Source organism: Tamandua tetradactyla, chromosome 13 (assembly GCF_023851605.1).
Source record: "Tamandua tetradactyla isolate mTamTet1 chromosome 13, mTamTet1.pri, whole genome shotgun sequence".
Lineage (NCBI taxonomy): Eukaryota > Metazoa > Chordata > Mammalia > Pilosa > Myrmecophagidae > Tamandua > Tamandua tetradactyla.
Genome location: NC_135339.1, coordinates 37,736,897 through 37,759,124, shown reverse-complemented (window position 1 = coordinate 37,759,124; position 22,228 = coordinate 37,736,897). Strand labels below are relative to the sequence as shown.

The window sequence follows — 22,228 nt, the reverse complement described above, 5'->3', positions numbered from 1 at the left end:
TAAAAATGAAAATTAATGGGTTTTATTATCTGCAGCATTCTAAAATTAAACCATTTGCTGAATTATTATACAGAAGGTCAGAGCAGCCTGCAAGAGAACTGACCATTTATTTATATCTTGGCCACATGCAATTTCCCCAGGTAACAGAGAACGAAAGAACAGGGCTCCATGCCCTCAAAGGGACTTGTGTGCCTGGCATCTCTGAAGCTTTCTAGCTAGCTCTGAGGACTAGCCTGTTTCACAGCCTTTGAGCATTCTAGGCCAAGTAACCTCTTGATCTGTCACTGCATAAGTTATCTATTGCAGCAAGCCCTTTTATTATTTACTTTTTGGTGTAGTTGATTTGCTCTTAACACCACTTCCATGTCTCATTCTGGCAGAGCCTCCTTCCTCTGGGTTCGGTATCAGTGTCTGCTGATTTAGGCTTTGCATACTGCACAAATCTTACTGAAACCTCTTTCCAGAAATAAGCCCACCATCAGGTGAATTTGATCAAACAGCATACTGGCTTTCAAAATTTTATTTCAACAAAAAGGTTCCTTTGGGGGTGTGAATGCTGCACATGTGGCATAATTTCTTTATTGCTATCGGTTAGGAGGAATAAAATCTCCATCTTTGTGACATTCCTTTGTATATATGGCAGAATACTGTTAGAATACTGTTGGTAATAGAAAGGTTGCAGAAATGACATGTCATGTCAGGGTGGCCATGGAATCTGGGATGCTGGACACAACAGTCCTATCTATACACGCAACTCACTATGTGCTCAGGCCAGGCTCTCACCCATTCTGGCCCCGGAAAGGATGGGATTAATTAGATCGTCTTTAAAGCTCTTTCTGGCACCAAAGTATTTTTTCCTTTAAACTCAGCAAAAGTCGGCCTCTTTTTAGAAGGCTTAATTCTGTTTCTTATTAATATGCAAAATTATCATATGAGAAATTGGCTCCTGGTTACTCAGTCAAGGGAAATAGTTCATAGTGAACAACTTCTGATTTATCTTTTGGTATTTAAGATTTTGACTTTAATTTGAGAGTCGCTTCCCAAAATGTAAAATGAAAGGACTTAAAACTAGAAGCAGCCAAAAAATTCCTGACAAGAAATTGATTGAGCAGCATCCTGATTTCCTGAGTCACCTTTTAGATCTGCAGTTGTGTTCTGATTGAATGGGTGTCTCTTTTATGATCTGAAGGTGTCCTTTGGCTTCGTCTATCATCTGTTTTAGAAATAAACCATTAATGCATTAAAAAGAAATTGGGGGAGGTTTCACAACAAGAGATGAGGGGTTTTGGTGTGTTTTTAATTAAGAAATGAGTGTGTTCAATACAAACATTGCCCATACTGGAAAAGCTTGAAATGCAGCAATACCAGAAATTAAAGTCAGTGTCAACCTTAACCTTTGGCAGAATAAGTTGCAGCCCTGAGATTTGAGGAGCAGGCTAGCAAAGACCCTTCCCAGTAAAAACTCTCTCTCCCTCACCCTCACTCAACCTCAGGCCACAGTAGGAAATATCTCCTTTAGATCAACAAGTTTTCTATTTTAAAATGTAAATTTACTGATAAGGTGTCAGAGAGGGAGATGAGAGCAGGTGGGGAGCTCAGAGCGTGGCCAGGAGTGGTGAGGTCATGGTGTTGGGCAACTGGAAAGCTCCCCAAGGACACCAAAGAGCAGGAAAGAAACTAATCCCTGAAGCAAAACTCCCGACATTTTGGGTTTTGTTTCTTTCTCAACAGTCTTGACATTTGCTTTTATTTCAAGCCATCTTAGGTACTTCTGGGAAGCAAACAAAGTATGAAATAGAACTAGACTATGAGTTGATGCTGGCTAAAGTTGGTGCTGGCCACTCTTTTTTTAAAGTTGAGAGGGAAGACTTCACCCTTCCATACTGGAAAGGGTCCATAGTTACAAAAAACAAAAACAAAAACAAAAACAAAAAACAGTTCAAGCCAAAACCTTGACAGAGCAATTTCTTCTCCCTCTTTCCAATCAGACTGGTGACAAACAAACCAACATGACAAACAATTCCTCTGAAGCAGAGGCCCCCATCTCTCTGGATCCTGCCTCTTAAGACAGAGACTGTAAGCAGCCTAACTGGAAGCCTGGCCCTTCCACCGTAAGACAGAATGACTGCACTGGACTTCTCGCAGACTTGGCCCCAGCACAGAGAAGCCCCCATTGCATGGAGGATTCTGCAGTGTAGGGAGTGGCAGCAGATGTACACAAGTCCACTCCACTCTCAGAGATGCTTCCTTTTAGGCCCTCATTGCTTAAGCATGGTAAGCAGATGACACTTAACAGACAAAAACCTTTGCTGTGCTGTTACAAGCCATTGTAACCCAGACCCATCTCCTATGGTCACCTCCCCTCCCACACCTTTCCAAGGCCAATGGTGGTCTCAGCAAGGGGGTGGCTTCGGTTTGGAGGACTCAGCACCAGAATGAAGACAATCAGCAGCACTGCCTCTCTGGACTGGCTTTGAGGCTGAAGTGGTGGAAGACACTCCAGATGGTAAAACCTACTGCTGGTACAGAGTTCAGATCAATTTACCTTCTCCATGAAGCCTTTGCCAACCTCTAAAACCCACATCAGTCAAATCATGACTGTGCAGTTTGAAACTGTCGTGTACCCCAGAAAAGCCATGCTCTTTAATACTCTTTCAGTATTGCTGGGTAGGATCTTTTTGTTTCCATGGAGATGTAACTCACCCAATTGTGGGTAGTAACTTTTGATTAGATGGTTTCCATGGAGATATCTCTCCACCCATTCAAGGTAGAATTGCTTATTGGAGGCCTATAAGACGGAACCATTTTTAAAAAAGCTCAGCGCCAAAAGAGCCCACAGTCAGAGATCTTTGGAGAAGGAAAACACCCCTGGAGAAGCCTTATGAAATGAGGTGAGAAAGCTAGCTGATATTGCCATGTGCCTTCCCAGCTGAGAGTGAAACCCTGAACTTCATCAGCCCTTTCTTTGGAATTACAATGTCTTTCTCTAGATGCCTTGATTTGGACATTTTCATAGCCTTAGAACTGTAAACTTGCAACTTAATAAATGCTCTTTTTAAAAGCCATTCCATTTCTGGTATTTTGTATTCCAGCAGCTTTTAACAAAGTGTGCTGGTTTAAATCTGCAGTGGACCCCAGAAAAGACATGTCCTTAAATCCTCATTCAGTATTGCTGGCTGGGAGCTTTTTTATTGCTCCCATGCACCTGTAACCCACCCAACTGTGGGTGGTAACTTCTGATTAGATGGCTTCATGGAGTTGTGACTCCACCCATCCCAGCATTCCAGGTGGGTCTTAATTAGTTTATTGGAATCCATTAAAAGAGGAAACATTTTAGATACAGTCCGTTTTAGAATGACGAGAGAGAGACAAGAACCATAAGAGCCCATGCTGCCAGAGATCTCTGGAGATGAAGGAAAATGCCCCAGAGGGAACTTCATGAAATAAGAAGCCAGGAGAGAAAGGTAGCAGATGCCATCATGTTTGCCATGCGCCTTTCCAGTTGTGAGAGAAACCTTGAACTTCACTGGCCTTTCTTGAGTGAAGGTAACCTCTTGTTGGTGCCTTCATTTGGACATTATTATAGACTTGCTTTAACTGGGATATTTTCATGGCCTTAGAACTGTAAACTTGTAACTTATTAAATTTCACTTTTTAAAAGCCATTCCATTTCTGCTATATTGTATTCTGGCAGCTAGCAAACTAGAACACAAACTAAAACAGTGACTGCTTCCCCTCAACTTCTTATACTTTCTATACTCCTCTCAGGTGCCAATTCCAGTTGTTCAGTGTGGCTGACTGGAGGATGATGTGGAAAGTCATCTGGGCCAGCCCTGGGCTTAGCACATGTCTTAGTTTCCTAGGACTGCTGCAACCAAGTACCATGAACTGCAGGGTTTAAAACCGCAGAAATTTGTCTCACAGTTCTGGATGCTAGCAGCCCATGCTCCATCAGAAACCTAGAATGGAGAATATCTCCTTGCCTCTTCCTAGTTTCTGCTTGTTTGCTGGCAATCCTTAGAGTTCCTTGGTTTATAGATACATCACCTCAATCTCTGCCTCTCTTCACATGGAGGTCTTCTCCCTGTGTCTGCCTGTCTCTATCCAAATTCCTTCTCATAAAGACACCAGTCATATTGGACTAGGAACCACTCTATACCAGTTTGGCCTCATCTTAATTAATGACACCTTCAAAGACCCTATTCCAAATAGGTCGTGTTTATGGGATTAGGATTTGAATATAGCTTTTTAAGGGACCTAATTGAACTCACAGCAGTAGGAAGGAGTGTCATGATTGAGTGATGATGTTACCATGAGAACAGGAAGCCAGAGCAGTGAGATTCCTAGTACATATCCCAGCAGTGCATTCCTGCATTCTTATTTATCTCATCTTCCCAGCATAGAGAAGTCCTTATACACAATGATCATGCATTCTGCTTCTCTTGTGTTTGTTTTCAGTGCCTAGCACAGAACTTCGCTTAAACTGGCATCACAAACTTCTAGTAATTCTAGAATCACTAATGTAATTCTAGACTCACTGATGCCATCATATTAATTAGCTACACAATCGCTGTAATCACCTAAGAACCTCTCAGTTCACATATTCTCTATTTCTCTCGTACTTGCACATTGTGTTTTTATAAATGATTGGGATGATAAAATGACACACAAAGAACATTACCATATGGTATATAATCAAGTGTTAAATTATGGGGCACAAATTGCAGGAATTCAGGGATAATGAATGTAAACATGTAGACATATCCAATTTGTGAGTGGATCCTCCTATTTTACACTGAGGGACTCCTCTGAGCCATGCACTGCATTGGGTGCTGGAAAACCATGGTGAGCAAAACAGGCTTAGTTCCTGCCTTGGGGAAGTTACAGGCACTTCCACTCCCAGCCATGAATACTTATCTGGTTTCCCAGCATGGAAGGAGCAAGTCTCAGATCTGCCACCACCACTACCCTGAACCATCGAAGTTCAGGGACCTCAGTGCTCTGGTCCTGATAAAGCATCTAATACATGGTAGGTACTGTTTTTTTTCCCACCATAGATTAATTTTGCCTATTCTAGAACTTCATATAAATGGAATCACACCCATTATACATACTTTTTTGTATAGCCTTTTCACTTAGCATAATGCATTTGAGATTCATCCATGTCATTGGTTGCTATAGGAGTTTGCTCCTTTTAATTGCTAAGTAGTATTCAATCACGTGGCTGCAGCAGTTTGTTTTTGTGTTCTAGTATTTGTGGTTACTGGGACTGTATCCAGTTTTATGACCTGTCCCATTTCGCCTGTCATTTTGGCTTCTTCCTGCCTATATGGCTTCCACCCACGAATGAGAGAATGGTCAGTGGAGTCAGGTTGACCGAGGTTAGAGCTACTTGGGTGATTTGAGCAAGTTGTTAAGCCTCTGTGAGCTTCATTGGGGATCATAGTGATCATACCTTGATAATATCTTAGAGAAGGAAACAGCTCTAAAATCAGGACCTGGAATAGAGCCAGTGCTTACTAACAGTAGCTTTGTTGTTTTATGACCTATCTCCCCAACTAAAATTTTAAAACTATTTATTTAAAAGATTGTGTCCTATATATTACACTGCATTTCTTACACAACAGTAAATATTTGATGAAGTAGAAATTGACAGTGATGATGGATTTAAGTTGTACTCTGAGGAGAGGTAAAAAGAAAAGATTCAGACAGCAAGATAAAGCAGAAATTTTTAGCCTTTGTTTCTGCAAGTTTCATTGAATTGTTTTGGAGTTGAGAAAAAGAATGTGCTTCCACAGGAAATTAGCATTTTCACATAGCCAATCAGAGATCCATCTTGTTCTATCTAAGAGATTTGATTAAAATAAAGTTTGAAAAAAGGTAGAAAATATTTTGTGAGTGTACTTCAACTATAGTAACACATTTCTTTAATATTTGTTCTCAAGTAAAACAGTGCTGTGACATTCTCCAGGACCTGGCAAATTCCTGCTAGGAGGCAGAGTGCTGAAAACACAGAAACATTTCCCTACAGAATAATTCATAAAGTCTCAACTGCCTACTTCCCACTTTTCAGTTCTTTAGTTAAGGGGAAAAAAATCAAGTTCAAATTCCTTATTTACACAAAAATAGATGTTAATAGGGATCAAGTCTATTCCAGTTTTCTTTTTATTTTCCTGTTGTTTACCTGACTTTGCCCGGATGGTCTCTGATGTTCTCTAATTCCATCGGAGTAGGATATGTCAAGCACCAGAATCACAATTAGATGTAAATTAGATAATAAATTTCAGTCTTATTATCTATGATATTTGCAGAGTAAGATAATATGAAGCCTGCCTAGTTTCTTCTTATGGTCCTCAATCACTTTTTAGAATAAAACTATAGGAAATCTCCCCAGTAGTATGATTCTTCAGTGATGCTGAAACGTTAGTAGCTTAAAAAATAATGACTATTTTCTTATTGGTAGTATTCTATTAAATACTGCACAAACCTGGTTGTAGCAATATGAATTTTTTCCAATGGATTCATAAAAGTACTTTCACTTAGAAAGTAAATAAGATAATGCTAAAAAAAAAAAAAAGTGTCTGTTTTTCCTGCCCTAGCTATAATACTAAAGCAGTTTCTCTTCACCTCTCTAAAATATTTACCTAAAAGTGACCCGACTATCCCCAACCAATTCCCACACCCTATAGTGGGTAGCAGTAGGGCTAAGTAAGCAAAAGCCAGTTGCCTACGTGGTGTAGTACAGAGTGCTAAAAGGGGCTCCCAGCATCTTAGATATTAACTCTGCCACCTTTCTAGGATAGGATAGGATAAGACAGGACAGGACAGGAAAAAGGAAAAGGAAAAGGAAAAGGAAAGGGAAAAGAAAATCATACATGCACAAGTATCAGATTAAGTCTAAGTAGGAACCCTAGGGAATGGAACTCTAGGCAGGTACATTTTCACAAATGTCATACTTGTATTTGCAATGTGTCCTTCTGCTTTTGCGATGTATATTTCTTCCCAACAATCTGGTGAGGTCGATACACACACCAAACCCCGTTTCGTGTATAAGGAAACTGAAGCTCTCAAAGACAGAAAGGCAGGGAGAGTAAGGCCTCATCCCTGACACCAGCCCAGTGCTCTTTACGCTACTTTATGAAGACCACAGAGAATAGCGAGAGCACCATAAACCGTGAGTCTTTACAGACAGGAAGTGGGTCTTTTCCAACATTTTACCTGCCAAGTGCATGACACTTCTAAGGTGTTCAATAAATGTTGATTCAATGATTGAATGAAGAATACCTATCTCTGTGCAACCGGACTGGATACAAAAACTCAGAAATGGACAGCACAATACTACCTAACTGCAATGTAATTATGTTAAAACACCGCATGAAGCTGCATGTGAGAATGATAGAGGGAGGAGGGCTGGGGACATAAATGAAATCAGAAAGAACGATAGATGTTAAAGATCGAGATGGTATAATCTAGGAATGCCTAGAGTATATAATAATAGTGAAATGTACAATGTACAAATTTTAAAAATGTTTTGGCATGAGGAAAAACAAAGGAATGTCATTACTGCAGGGTGCTGAAAATAGATAATTATTACTTTAAAATGTCACCTTATGTGTGAGACTAAAGCAAAAAAGTTTATTTGTTACAAAATTTATATTTTGACTAGAGCATTTTCTAATATAACTCATGTAGATAGCTTGATTGAATGTCATAAGTACTTGGAATCTCAGGTAGCTCATGAGATTTTGTTGGTTTGTCCAGAGTGATCCCCCGATGAATCCCAGAATGATTTGATCAGTGACTGGAAAAGTATTTGCAAGCCCCCTTCGGGGAATGGTGAGAGTGGGGAGAAATTCAACTTCCCCAAGTTGAATTCTTGATATTCTCACAAGCAGTGTGGACAACCAAAGCTATAGGCTGAGCCCCCAGTCTTGGGGTTTGTTCACATGAAACTTAACCCCACAAAGGATAGGTCAAGTCTACTTAAAATTTAGGCCTAAGAGTCACCCCCAAGAGAGCCTCTTTTGTTGCTCAGATGTGGCCTCTCTCTCCAGTCAACAGGACGAGCAGTCTCACCACCCTCCCCCTCTCTGCATGGGACATGACTCCCAGGGGTGGGGACCTTCCTGGCAATGTGGGACAAAGATCCTGGAATGAGCTGAGACTCAGCATCAAAGGACTGAGAAAAACCATAGAATGAGCTGAGAATTAACATCAAGGGGTTGAGAGAACCTTCTCAACCAAAATGGGGAAGAGTAAAATGAGACAAAATATCAATGGCTGAGAGATTCCAAACAGAGTCGAGAGGTTATCCTGGAAGTTATTCTTATGCATTAAGTAGATATCACCTTGTTGTTCAAGATGTAGTGGAGAGGCTGGAGGGAATTGCCTGAAAATGTAGTGCTGTGTTCCAGTAGCCATGTTTCTTGATGATGATTGAACAATGATATAGCTTTCACAATGAGACTCTGTGAATGTGAAAACCTTATGTCTGATGCTCCTTTTAGCTACTATATCAACAGAAGAATAGAACATATGGAATAAAAATAAATAATAGGGGGAACAAATGTTAAAATAAATTCAGTTTGAAATGCTAGTGGTAAATGAAAGCAAGGGGTAAGGTGTTTTTTTTCTCTATTATAATTTTAGTTTTTTTTCTCTATTATCATTTTATTTCTTTTTCTGTTATCCTTTTATTTCTTTTTCTAAATCGATGCAAATGTACTAAGAAGGGATGAATATGCAACTATGTGATGATAGTAAGAATTACTGATTGTATATGTAGAATAGAATGATATCTAAATGTTTTGCTTAATTTTTTTAATAAAAAAAGTTTTTAAAAAAATACATATATATGTCAGTTATTGAATAATTCGTGTACATCAGTACTAAGCACATTATGAGCACTCTTACTTAATCCTGACAACCACATGCCCAAGATGATTCAGCTAATAAGCTGCATAAACTAATAAGAAAGATTAGAACCCAGGTAGTTGAATGTCAGAGCCAATGTGTTCAGAACTGTGCTTCTGGCCTCCCTAAGGATGGCCAGGAACATTCTAGAGTAGAGAGCTTGGGTGTTTCCATGGGAAGACTTGTGTAAAGCCAGAAGCCTGTGAAGGCACTGCTTGACTGAAGGCATATTGACTAGTAAGGTGAAGGAAGAACATGGTACCGAAAAGGAAGAAGAGAGCAGAAAAGAGGAAGGAGAAAAAGAGATGACAAGCCATCCCTATTATTGAGTCATTCCCTGGGCACCATTTCTCAAAGTGCCCTTTGCAAAACATAAATCAAATGAGATGCTGCAGATAAAAGGAGTTCTGTAGTAAAATAAGTTTGAGAAACGTTAAATAATGTACCCTACGGTTTCAGTTTCCCAGCAAATTATGAGTAGCATTATGCAAGCACAACCAGGAAACAAAAATATACTTTTGATTGTTATATATATATAAAGAACCTCTGTTAAGACACCATCATGTACTCATGGATCCCACCCTTCATTTTAATCAAAGTAATTTCAGAGATGGTCAAGATGGCCTCATGAATTCATGCTTTGATATGCCCTTACCGATAATGCAAAACCTCAACTTAATCATTAAAAAAATCAGACAAACCCAAATTGAGGGTTTGTATATTTCTACAAGACGGTCTGACCAGAAGCTTTCAAAGCTATGACGGTCATGAGACATAAGGAAAAACTGAGGAACTGTTAAAGATTGAAGGAGACATAACTAAAAGTTATGTGGGCTTCGGAATAAGATTCTGGAACTGAAAAAAAAAAAAAAAAAGGACATTAGTGAATAAATCAATGGAATCCAAACAAAGTCTTACTAGTTTTGTACCAACACTAATTTTGCAGTTTTGATTGTTGTAATATGGTAATACAAGATATCAACAGTAAGGGAAGCTGGGTGAAAGATATATCTGAACACTCTCTACTAGTTTTGCAAATCTTCTATAAGCCTAAAATTAGGTCAACAGGAATTAAAATGCAGCTTAAGACAAACAAAAGAAAATACAATGCAATGGAACAAACTCTAGGTAGAATGTCCCCAGATGTGCATTCTAGTTAGAGTAGAGCCATTATCTTATTGGGTGCCTTTTGACAAGTCACTTCCCATCTCTATGCCTCAGTTTTCTCTCTGTCAAGAACCTGACAATTACTTCTAAGAGTCTTTGTTCATTTTTTTAGGGTGCAGGATTATTGTCTATGTTCTACCCACCAGGCTAACAACCATTATTGATTCTCATTATAAAGAAATATTTAGTCATTATAGAAAATTTGGAAAATCAAATCACTGCTAATATTCTAAAATATATTCTTCCAATTCCTTACAAATACATATGTGTGATACAATTTTTAATAAAAGTGGGATCACAGAATACATATTTTTCCTGCCTTTTAAACTTTTTCCCTAGCTTTACTGAGGTGCAATCAACATACAATAAACAGCGCATGTTCATAGTATACAACTTGAATTTTTACATATTCATACAACCATGAAGCTATCACTACAAAGAGATAAACATATTCCTATCACCCCAAAAAGCTTCCTTGTATCTCCTAATAATCTTCCCTACTGACATTCAAGGCCTCTCCTTCTACCTGCCTCTCCACTTCTTTCTGAGGCAACCACTTATCTGCTTCCTATTACTACTCACCATTTACATTTCCTAAAAATTCATATAAATGGAATCATAGCGTATGCACCTGCTTTTTTCCCTGGCCTCCTTTACTCAGCATAATTATTCTGAGGTTCATCCATGTTGTTATGTGCTTCAAGAGTTCACTCCTAGTTAATGTTGAGCAATATTTCACTGTGTGGCTATAACACACTTTTTTTATCCATTCACCTGTTGAGGGACATTTGGATTGTTTTCAGTTTGAGGCTGTTCTGAAGATACCTGCTGGGTACAAGACTTTGTATAGAAATAAGCTTGCTTTTATTTTGGTTAAATAACTGAGAGTGGAAAAGCTGAGTCTTATGGTAGGTACATATTTAACTTTGCAACTACTTGTTTTCTAAAGTGATTATAATGTTTATATTCCCACCATCAGCCTATGAGACTTCCAGAATCTTGGCATCCTCAACAACTGATATGTTTAATCGCTTTAATTTGAGCCTTTGTAGTGACAGTGTAGTATTATCTCATTATGCATTTAATCTGCATTTCCTTAAAGACCAAAGATGTTAAGCCTCTTTAAATGTGTCTATTTTCCATCCTTTTATCTTCTTTGGTAAAGAGTCAGTTTAAATCTTGACCATTTTTAATTGGGTTCTTTCTCTTTGTATTACTAAGTTGTAAGAATCTTTATATATTCTAGATGTATGTCCTTTGGATGATATACATTTTACAGATATTTTCTCCCATCTGACTTGTTTTTTTTCATTTTGCTGTTTTTATAAAAGCATATGTTTTAATTTTGATGAAGTCTAATTTATAGATTTTTCTTTTAAAGTTCCTGCTCTTTTAACATTTTTTAAGAAATCTTTGCCAAACACAAGGTCACTAAGATTTTCTCCTATGTTTTCTTCTAAAAGTTTTGCAATCTCAGATTTGACATTAGGGTTTATATCCATTTTGAGTGAGTAATTATGTGTGGTATAAGGAAAGAATAGAAATTCTTTTTTTTTGTTTGTTTTTTGTTGCTGTTGTTTTACATGTGGCTATTTAACTGTTCTATTTGGTGAAAAGATCATCCTTTCCCAATTTGATTTCTATGGAAATGAAAACTCAGTTGCCCATATATGTATGGGTTATTTCAGGATTCAGTAATTCTGATCTATTTGTCTGTCTTGATGCCAATACTATACTGTTTTGACTACTGGAGTTGTATGGTAAGTCTTGAAATCAGGACTGTGTTAGCCATTCAAATTTGTTTTTATTTTTCAAATTCGCTTTGAGTAATCTAGGTCTTTTTGCATTTCCATACAAATTTTTAAATCAGCCTATCAGTGTCTACAAAAAATGCTTGCAGTGATCTCAGTTTGTTTTTTGATTGTATTAAATCTATAGATCAATTTGAGGAGAATTGACATCTTAACAATTTTGAGTTCTTGACCTATGAACATGATATATTTCCCAATTTAACTAGGTCTTATTTAATTTCTCTCAACAATATTGTGCAGATTCTAGTATACAGGTTCTGAACTTTTATCAAATTGATTCCTAATTATTTCTTATATTTGATACCATAAATGATATTTCAATTTCCAATTGCTCATTGCTTGTTCATAGAAACGTGATTAACTTTTATATATTGATCTGATATCCTGCAACCTCGATAAACTCATTTAAAGAAGTTCCTACAAAGCTGCTCAACATGCCATCTTAGTGTATAGACAGTTTTAATTCTTCCTTCCCAATGTGTTTGCCTTTTACATCTTTAATTTCTAAGCAGCATTGCTCTCCCTGCTTGAATTGAAAAGATATGTGAGGTTTCAGGGGTCAAATAAACATCACTCAGGGTACTTAGGCTTAGGCTTAGTAGCCACCCAGGAATCTCAGTGACAAGAGGAAACCACAACCACTAACAGAATCTGAGCTGAAGAGCCTGGAGCTGAAGCTGGGAGCAGGGAGAGTGGGAAAAGTTGAATGAGAGGCTGATCTCCTATGCCAAGGAGCTAGCATTGGGGATGTTTTCCCTTAAGTCCTCTTATACCACAAGTCAACATTTAGATGCTTGCCATATGCCAAACAGCAGGCAAATGGTCAGGTGTCAGTGTTGGCCAGCAAAGCATCAATAACCTGCAGAGAGAATACCCAGCAGTCACTTAAACTCTTATCTTCTTTCTCCCTCATATCTGTTCCAATACAATGAAAAACCAGATCCCAGAAGAAGGAGGAGAAAAAGTTAAATGAGTTCAATCTGCCCCACCCCACCCCACCCCCCCAGTGAGAGAGAGTGGGATAAGGAATCAACTAACAGGTTGTGCCCCTCCCAGCCACACACACAGACACACTATAATCCCTGGAGCCACAAGCCTGGTCTTTGATAGGGGGAAATTTTGAATCAGATATGAGATTGGATTTTCAAATAAGTCAGATTTTTAATAACCTAAGTGGCCAGGGAATGGTTAATTTTTACCAAGATACCAGGAAGGGATCTGTCCTTCAGTAGTGAAGGGAGACTAACATACTTCAGTGGAGTCTGCGACCACAGAAAACTACTCAATGTCACTTGTTAAATCCTATCAGGTTCAGATAGGTCAATAAACCAATCATATCTGAGTTCAATTTAGGGGAGCAAAGTCCATTAAATTTGTTGTTGAATATGAATAATGAATTTAGCTAGATAAAATGTGTTAGAAATACCTTCGTGTTTGATGTTAAAACATCCTACAAAACTAGCGGTAGACCCATTGACTTTGGACCCTTTGAACACAGGACAGGAGCAAGAGCTGCAAGCCCTGAAGCAGGTGGTCTCACAGAAGCAACTCAGTTACACGCATTTGTTGAAGCCTCCAGCTCCCTGACAATAAAGTGAAAAAGATTAGACTAGATTTTCTCTTAGCCTCTTAGCTTCACTTTCTTTACCTCTAGAAAACGGCCAAATTGTATTTTCTACTTGCTTCAACATAAGTGGGATTTATCTTAAAAGAGTCATCTCTTCTCCAACTACACAATACCTGTTCATGCCTACCAACCTTGGTACAAGTTGTTCCTTCAGCTGAGAATGCCTCTATACCACTCTCCACTTGGAGAACACCCACTCGTCCTTCCAGATCAGCTTCTGAGATGTCCCCACTTTCCCCTCCCAGGTGAGAATAACTGCACTCCCTTCTCTAGACTCCCCAACCTGTCAATTCATTCCTGCGTGGCAAAGATAAGATACAAAATAATGAGTTGTGCCTGCTGTCTTTTCCCTAGCCCATCTCTCCTTTAAGTAGAAAACGCTAGCAGCTTCTGGCCAGTTTCCAAGCTATTCTTCATTATGCAAAACTTGGGTAATAAGAGAACAGAAAAAGAAAAACCTATCAGAGAGGCTAAGTTGATTTATATAAGAAAGAGATGAGACTTCCGGAGAAGATGGCGGCTTAGTAAGACGCGCGGGTCTTAGTTCCTCCTCAGGAAAGCAACTAAAGAAACAGAAATAATACGAAACAGCTCCCGGAGTCACGATAGAGACCAAAAAGACAGCGTACCCCATTCTGGAATGGCTGAACGGGCAGGGAGAATCTGCTGCGGTGAGATACCCGAGGGGCGCGCGTTTTCCCGGCCGGGGCGGCTGGCGACTGGGGTCCCCTCCACGCACGTGGCTCCCCGGTCTGACTGGGAACGTTGGATAGCGGGGCCCTCCCGTCACGCTTGGCGTTTCGGGCCAGCTGGGCAATTAGGACCGGCACTCTCCCAAGCCGCAGCGGCCAGCGACCCCCCCCTCCACGCGCGGTTTCCCGGGCCGACTGCCGTGCAGACAGACGAGCGCCACGAGCGCCACCTACTGGGCAAGAAAAGAAAAACAGAGCCCAGAGATTTCACAGAAAAACCTTTCAACCAGCTGGGTCCCACACCCAGGGAAATCTGATCAAATGCCCAGACACCAGCAGAAAATAATGGATGATGCTCGGAAAATTGAAGATATGGCCCAGTCAAAGGAACAAACCAATAGTTCAAATGAGATACAGGAGCTGAGACAACTAATGCTGAATATACGAACAGAAATGGAAAACCTCTTCAAAAACGAAATTGATAAATTGAGGGAGGACATGAAGAAGACATGGGCTGAACATAAAGAAGAAATAGAAAATCTGAAAAAACAAATCACAGAACTTACGGGAGTGAAGGACAAAGAAGAAAAAATGGAAAAAACAATGGATACCTACAATGGTAGATCTAAAGAGACAGAAGCTACAATTAGTGAACTGGAGGATGGAACATCTGAATTCCAAAAAGAAACAGAAACTATAGGGAAAAGAATGGAAAAACTTGAGCAGGGGATCAGGGAACTGAATGATAATATGAAGCGCACAAATATACGTGTTGTGGGTGTCCCAGAAGGAGAAGAGAAGGGAAAAGGAGGAGAAAAACTAATGGAAGAAATTATCACTGAAAATTTCCCAACTCTTATGAAAGACCTAAATTTGCAGATCCAAGAAGTGCAGCGCACCCCAAAGAGATTAGACCCAAATAGGTGTTCTCCAAGACACTTACTAGTTAGAATGTCAGAGATCAAAGAGAAAGAGAGGATCTTGAAAGCAGCAAGAGAAAAACAATCCATCACATACAAGGGAAACCCAATAAGACTATGTGTAGATTTCTCAGCAGAAACCATGGAAGCTAGAAGACAGTGGGATGATATATTTAAATTACTAAAAGAGAAAAACTGCCAACCAAGACTCCTATATCCAGCAAAATTGTCCTTCAAAAATGAAGGAGAAATTAAAACATTTATAGACAAAAAGTCACTGAGAGAATTTGTGACCAAGAGACCAGCTCTGCAAGAAATACTAAAGGGAGCACTAGAGTCAGATACGAAAAGACAGAAGAGAGAGGTATGGAGTAAAGTGTAGAAAGAAGGAAAATCAGATATGATATATATAATACAAAAGCCAAAATGGTAGAGGAAAATATTATCCAAACAGTAATAATACTAAAAGTTAATGGACTGAATTTCCCAATCAAAAGACATAGAATGGCAGAATGGATTACGACCCAGCAATACGACTGCTAGGTATCTACTCAAAGGACTTAAGGGCAAAGACACAGACGGACATTTGCACACCAGTGTTTATAGCAGCATTATCTACAATTGCAAAGAGATGGAAGCAGCCAAAATGTTCATCAACAGACGAGTGGCTAAACAAACTGTGGCGTATACCTATGATGGAATATTATGCAGCTTTAAGACAGACTAAACTTATGAAGCATGTAATAACATGGATGGACCTAGAGAACATTATGCTGAGTGAGTCTAGCCCAAAACTAAAGGACAAATACTGTAAGGTCCCACTGATGTGAACCGACATTCGAGAATCAGCTTGGAATATATCATTGGTAACAGAGACCAACAGGAGTTAGAAACAGGGTAAGATAATGGGTAATTGGAGCTGAAGGGATACAGACTGTGCAACAGGACTAGATACAAAAACTCAAAAATGGACAGCACAATAATACCTAAGTGTAATGTAACTAGGTTGGAACACTGAATGAAGCTGCACCTGAAATATGGTTTTTTGTTTGTTTGTTTGTGTGTTTGTATCTTTTGTTTTTGTTTTTTTCTTTTTCCTTTTTATATATATATATTTTATTAGTATTATTATTTTAATTCTCTTCTCTATATTAACATTCTATATCTTTTTCTGCTGTTTTGCTAGTTTTTTTCCTAAATCGATGCAAATGTACTAAGAAATGATGATCATACATCTATGTGATGATACTAAGAATTACTGAGTGCATTTGTAGAATGGAATGATTTCTAAATGTTGTGTTAATTTCTTTTCTTTTTTTTGATTAATAAAAAAATTAAAAAAAAAAAAAAAAAAAAAAAGAAAGAGATGAGCCCTAGAGGGGAGTGGAAAGCAACAAGAAAGCCTGCATACACCAAGTTTTTGAGAGTTTGGGGGAGCCTGCAGCGAAACAGGAGAAGATTTTGGGGGGAGGCGTGAGAAGGGGAAGAAGCAGATGCTCTGCTAGGCTTTATAAATGAGATTGGCACTGGCATTCTTAAAGAACTTTCCATAGAGTTTGAATTTGTTTTGCAATCATTCTATTTTCAGACTATTGTTTCTTTGAAGGCAACTGTGTACTTCACTGAGGCTTTATGCTGGTGACACCTCTCTTGTAAGTCTTAGCAAGTCGTAACTCTATTTCCATGTCCTTTTCCCTGTCTTACATTCCTCCATTCCCCAGACTTTCGTTGAGAGCAAGGTCTGTGTCTTATGCATCCATTTCCCCTATCCCTAGCCCAATATCTGATATATTAGTGAATGAATAATTCACCTAGAAAATAAGACTTTCTCTGGAACCCTACCCACCATCCCCAGGGGTCCCCAAGGCATTGCCTGAGGATCAACCAAAATGGATACAGATGGAAGGTTTATAAACTCTGGAGTCATATAGGCTTGGATCATAATCTCAGTTCTGCCACTAACTGTAGAAGCTTCGTGCTCCTTAAATCCCAGTTATCTCAACTGTAAAATGGGGGGTGTGGTGGTTTGGAGCTAAGAACCCCAGAAAAACACATTCTTAAATTCAGTCCATTCCTGTGGGTGTGAAACTATTGGAAGAAGGACCCTTTGATGAGGTTACTTCAGTTAAAGTGTAGCCTAATTCAATGAGGATGGCTATTAATCCTATTTCTAGAGTCCTTTATATACAGAATGAAATTCAGATAGAAAGCAACAGGAAGCAGGAAACAAATTCAATGGAACCAGGAAGAGAACTGAGAGACTAGGAGAGGCTGCCATGTGTATTTCTACATGGCAGATGAGCCAAGGACCATGGATCACCAGCAGCCAGCCTCAGGATGCCAGTCTTTGGAAAGAAAGCATCGTCTTGAAGATGCCTTGATTTGAACTTTCTTTTAGTCTCAGAACTGTGAGCTAGTGAATTCCCATTGTTTAAGTTAACCCATTGCATGGTATTTACTTGAGCAGCCAAGGAAACAAACAGAGGGAAATAACCATGCTTGCTACATAGAGTTCTTATGAGGATTAAATAAGATAAGGCATGTAAAATTCTTAGTATAGTACCTGACACATAGCAAACATGTATATTTTATCAAGAGATATATAGATACAGTATTTCCAATATATTTGAGTGCATAGACATTTTCAGCTTTCACTCTGCATTATCCCTTAGAAATAACCCTATCTCTTAGACTGCTATATTAAATCTGGCATTTTCTAAAAAGGAAGAAATGCGTCAGCAGTAACACTACACAATTATTCATAAGTATGTTTAATTGGCTGAAAGAGAGAACTAAGCACATGAAATCTGAATGCATACATCACGGTAAACTATTAATCTAGCTCATATTGTATCATACACATATCTGTCAAGCAAAGGTTAATAGAGAGTTTATGAAACTCAGAATGCAATTAAGTCTCAGAGGAATCTCGGTTGGAGGCCATGCCAGTTTCTATGGCAACCAAAGGGCTCAGGAAAAATGTTGGGGGAGATTAATTTAAAGGCAAGATAAGCACATAAATATAGCTCTTGTCTACCTTTTCTTCCTAGCGCCAATAAACAAGACTTGCTGCATTTAAGTTATTATGCAAAGAAAAGTATGTCAGATTGGTTTTTAAGCTTCTAGAATACATTTTTTGCAAAAATATTAAAAAGTGATTCCAATTTTTAAAAATGTATCACTTCTCTGAATATCTAGTTTATGAAGTGTATCAGCTATGAGTCTCAAAATTCCTTGGGAAAAAATAAGAGAGGAGATTAAAAGAATGGAACAAGATGTTCAGGATGATTAGAGTACACTGTGTATAACCTTCTCAACACCAGCTAATTAGGTTCTGCTTATGATCTCAGAAGTGCATTCAGGCCAAAGAGAGAATGGAGAAATGGCTTTCCTGTCATGAATTTCACAACACTGTTGAATTGAAAGAGACTTTAGAGATCACCTAGTCCAAAACTGTAATTCAATCATCAAAGACATTTAACTTGGGAAGTTAGCAAAGGGAGCAGGATTCCAGCAGAATCACAGCCGGACTCCTGACTCCTGAATGCCTTTTCTTCATTCTAGGGCTCCATTTTCTTCTCCTTCATTTCTTTATTATATGCCAAATTTCAGAATGTTCTTGACCATTTTCCGTCAGTGGAACTTTCCTTCAGTGATCTCCAGCTTCTTGCATATAGCCTGTTTTTAAAAATCAGATGAAATTTATTTTAATGCACTCAATTGAAACTCTTAATTTTGCTCAGCTAATCCACATTTTCTGTGAACACTGGTTTGTGGCGGTTCTGACCATCGTTCATGTGTTGTATTCCACCTAGCAACCATGTATTCACTGGCAGCAAAGCCTACTTGTATGTGCCTCCATGTAGCCTGGGCAAGGAGAGTCTGAGAGAGAGCCGAGACCGGAGATGTTCACCTTGGAACTACAAGATACTAAGAAAACTAGTTTTGTGGCCATTCCTAACCCAAATCTCTAAGGGAAACCTGTAAGTCCAAATCTTCCTCCATGGTTTTAAATCTGCTTTTGGAGTATATTTGTTGTGAAATTGTGAGTACTTCATGCCTTTAATAGAGTAAAAGAGAAGGAGTTCCAAAATGAATTGTCAGTGACGATAGAGGTCAAGTGAAAACCCTTGGCTTCCTTGACAGGATCCCTTCTCAGGAATGTCTCTTCTGTGTCCACTGGGTGATCGGCTCTGGTGAGGCTTGGACTGGTTTTAAAAGCTCCTGCTCTTTGAAGAAACATGGGGCATTAAATTAGCACCAACCTCACATAACGTTTGAGATTGTGATAGGAGCCCAGTTGGAATGAACCAAGTCTTGCTTAGTTAAACTAAGACTCAGGAGCACAGAACAGCTAAAAACTCTTGAGAGATTCAGGAAAATCCCATAACATAGCCTCAAATTTCCATTCTGTGACCTCAAGTTATTTCTTTGGAAAGGGAAGAGATACTGGGATAAGGAAAGGGAAAATAGCTTTATAATTCAGCCTGTATTGTTATAACTGTACACTCCAACTATTTTCCTAAGGTTTACATTGACTAAAATCTGCAATTTCTAACTTTATTTCAGATAAATATAATAGATAAATTCTATGGTGGACAACTCGTGGTGACTTCTCTGGGTCTCTGCACATCTGTAAAACAGGGTGCTTGGTGTAAGTGAAGGGTGGGGGAATAGTGGCTGGAATGGAATCTAATTTCTGGTCTCTAATCTTCTAAAACTAAGAAAAGATACCAAAAATACAAATCAGATGTTGACTTTACCTATCTCTACAAACTGCATTCTCTCTGAACTTCTCTTTTCTTATGCATAAAATGGGAATAATCTCTACCAAGCCTACCTCACAATACTGTTGCATGCATAAAATGAGATAAGGATTGGAAGTGTTTTGAATTTATTGTGGAACTCACCCTGGTGTAGCAGCCACACACAGTGTTTACCCCAACTCTGTCTCCTTCTTAGGGTGACTTCCCCACTCAGGGCATCTGCTATTCAAATTCTGCACACTTGATTGAACTGCCTGAGCCTGATGTAAATTTGTGTACAGGCAAATAGACAGCAACTTGGCGGGTTGGACCTGACTGATAACAGTAACAGATGCTCTCTCTTACAAGCACAGCACACACACACAAGCACACACACACACACACACAATTGCCTGACAGTTCCAGAATTTTTATATCTATGCTCTTTTTTCCCCTCTCATTTTAGAAGGTAACACCCTAATCAGCTAATCCATTCAAAAGGATTTGCTTATATAATCAAAACTTTTCCTGTCAGAATGAAAATAGTACATGGAATAAAAACTTAGGAAAGGAAGACTAGTTCAGGGAGGGTGAAGAGAGTTTAGAGAGCAGGTCCAAATAATGGTCTGAAGGCAATAGAAACATGTTTTTTACCTTTAGGTCCATTATTCCCCAATCTACAAAAGAGGCAGAGAACAAGGAATCGTAGACTGTTAGAACCAGAAGAGAATTTTGAGATTTCCACCCCAGCCTGAGGTAGTAAAATTGTCACAACAGGAGGTTCATAGGACTTATCCAAAATGCACCATTGCAAGAGAAGGCCTAATGAGCTCAACTCAGGAATCCCTGCTTCCCAGCTGGCTCCCACTGCATCGCACCACGCAACCCTTGTCACAACCCAGCTCCATTTTGCGGTCTCATTTGTCACTTGACAAAGTTTTATCAAGATCCCAAAGACCAACCTTTTAAAAGTAGGTCTTGCTGATAATACTTATGAATATCTCATCTACATGAGCATAGGGGTATTCCAAAAGCTGATGCTGGTTGTTTGAGAAAAACTTATCAAGACCCATGGAGGTTTTGTAATGCCAGATTTCCTAACCTGAACTTTCACAACTAGAGACACCATCCGGGGTAATGGACAGGAGTTAACACATTTAGATAAAAGATAGTAAAGCAAATTCAGTAGCTTGTTTTCCAGATTTTCCACTTCTCCAGATCTGAGCAGAGCTGGCTCTGTCAGACCTTGTTTTTAGCTTGAGAGTAAAAGAGATAGTGACCAGGAACTCTCTGATGATCTGGTTTGAATCTCCCACTCAGCCTTTGTTGACACATTGATGGTTCTTGGCTGTTTTCTCTGCTTTAATTCTTTTATTTCAATTTTTATTATGGTAACATATATACAACATATACTTTCCCATTTTTAACCACTTTCAAATATACAATTCTGTGTCATTAGTTACATTTACAGTGTTTTGCTATCATCCATTACAAAAACTTTTCCATCATCCCAAATCCACATTCTGTATCTATTAAGAAAAAATTCCCCATGCCCCCTCCCGCACACCCACCACCCTGTAATCTAATTTCTATTAATTTGCATTTTCTAGCTATTTCACATCAATGAGATCATACAATATTTGTCCTTTCATGTCTGGCTTATTTCAGTCAGCATGATTCTTTAAAGTTCATCAACATTGTTGCACATGTCAGAACTTCATGCTTTTATGGCTAATATTCCATTGTACTGTTCTTGTCACACTTCACCTGTTCATCCACTGATGGACACTCAGTTGTTTCTCTACCTTTTGGCTATTGTAAATACTGCTGCTATGAACATTGGTGTACAAATACCTGAGTCCCTGCTTTCAAATCTTGTATGTATATACCTAGAAGTGGTATTACTGAATCACACGGTAGTTTTGTTTAACTTTTTGAGGAACTGCCATTGTTTTACATCCCCACCCACAATAGAAGGATTCCTATTTCTCCACATCCTCATCAACATTTGTTATTATCTGTTTTTTAATAACGGCCATCCTAGCGGATGGGGAGCAGTATCTCACTGCGGTTTTGATTTGCATTTCCCTAGGAGCTAAATATGTTGAGCATCTTTTCATGTGCTTATGCTTTAATTCTCTTTCCTTGCAATACACTCAGAATGGCGACTCTCTCCCACAATTGCTTCCATTTTCCTGCCTTCCCTTTCTCACTCACACACATACAAAAAAAAAAAAGACATTCTCATGTTGCCCTGCATTCACAGAAGTATTCAGTAATTGGCTCCCTATAAAAGCGTTCTGAGTATTTCAGGATATTTTGCAGGTGGATCTACGTGTTTCATACTGTTAAC

The 22,228-nt window shown here is 38.9% G+C and overlaps 1 protein-coding gene across 1 annotated transcript in view; it reads right to left on the bottom strand.

The window, feature by feature from the left end:
• Positions 1–22,228, bottom strand: part of FAM13C (family with sequence similarity 13 member C) — a 343,454-nt gene that overhangs the window by 303,857 nt on the left and 17,369 nt on the right. The gene's annotated exons all lie outside the window — the stretch shown is intronic.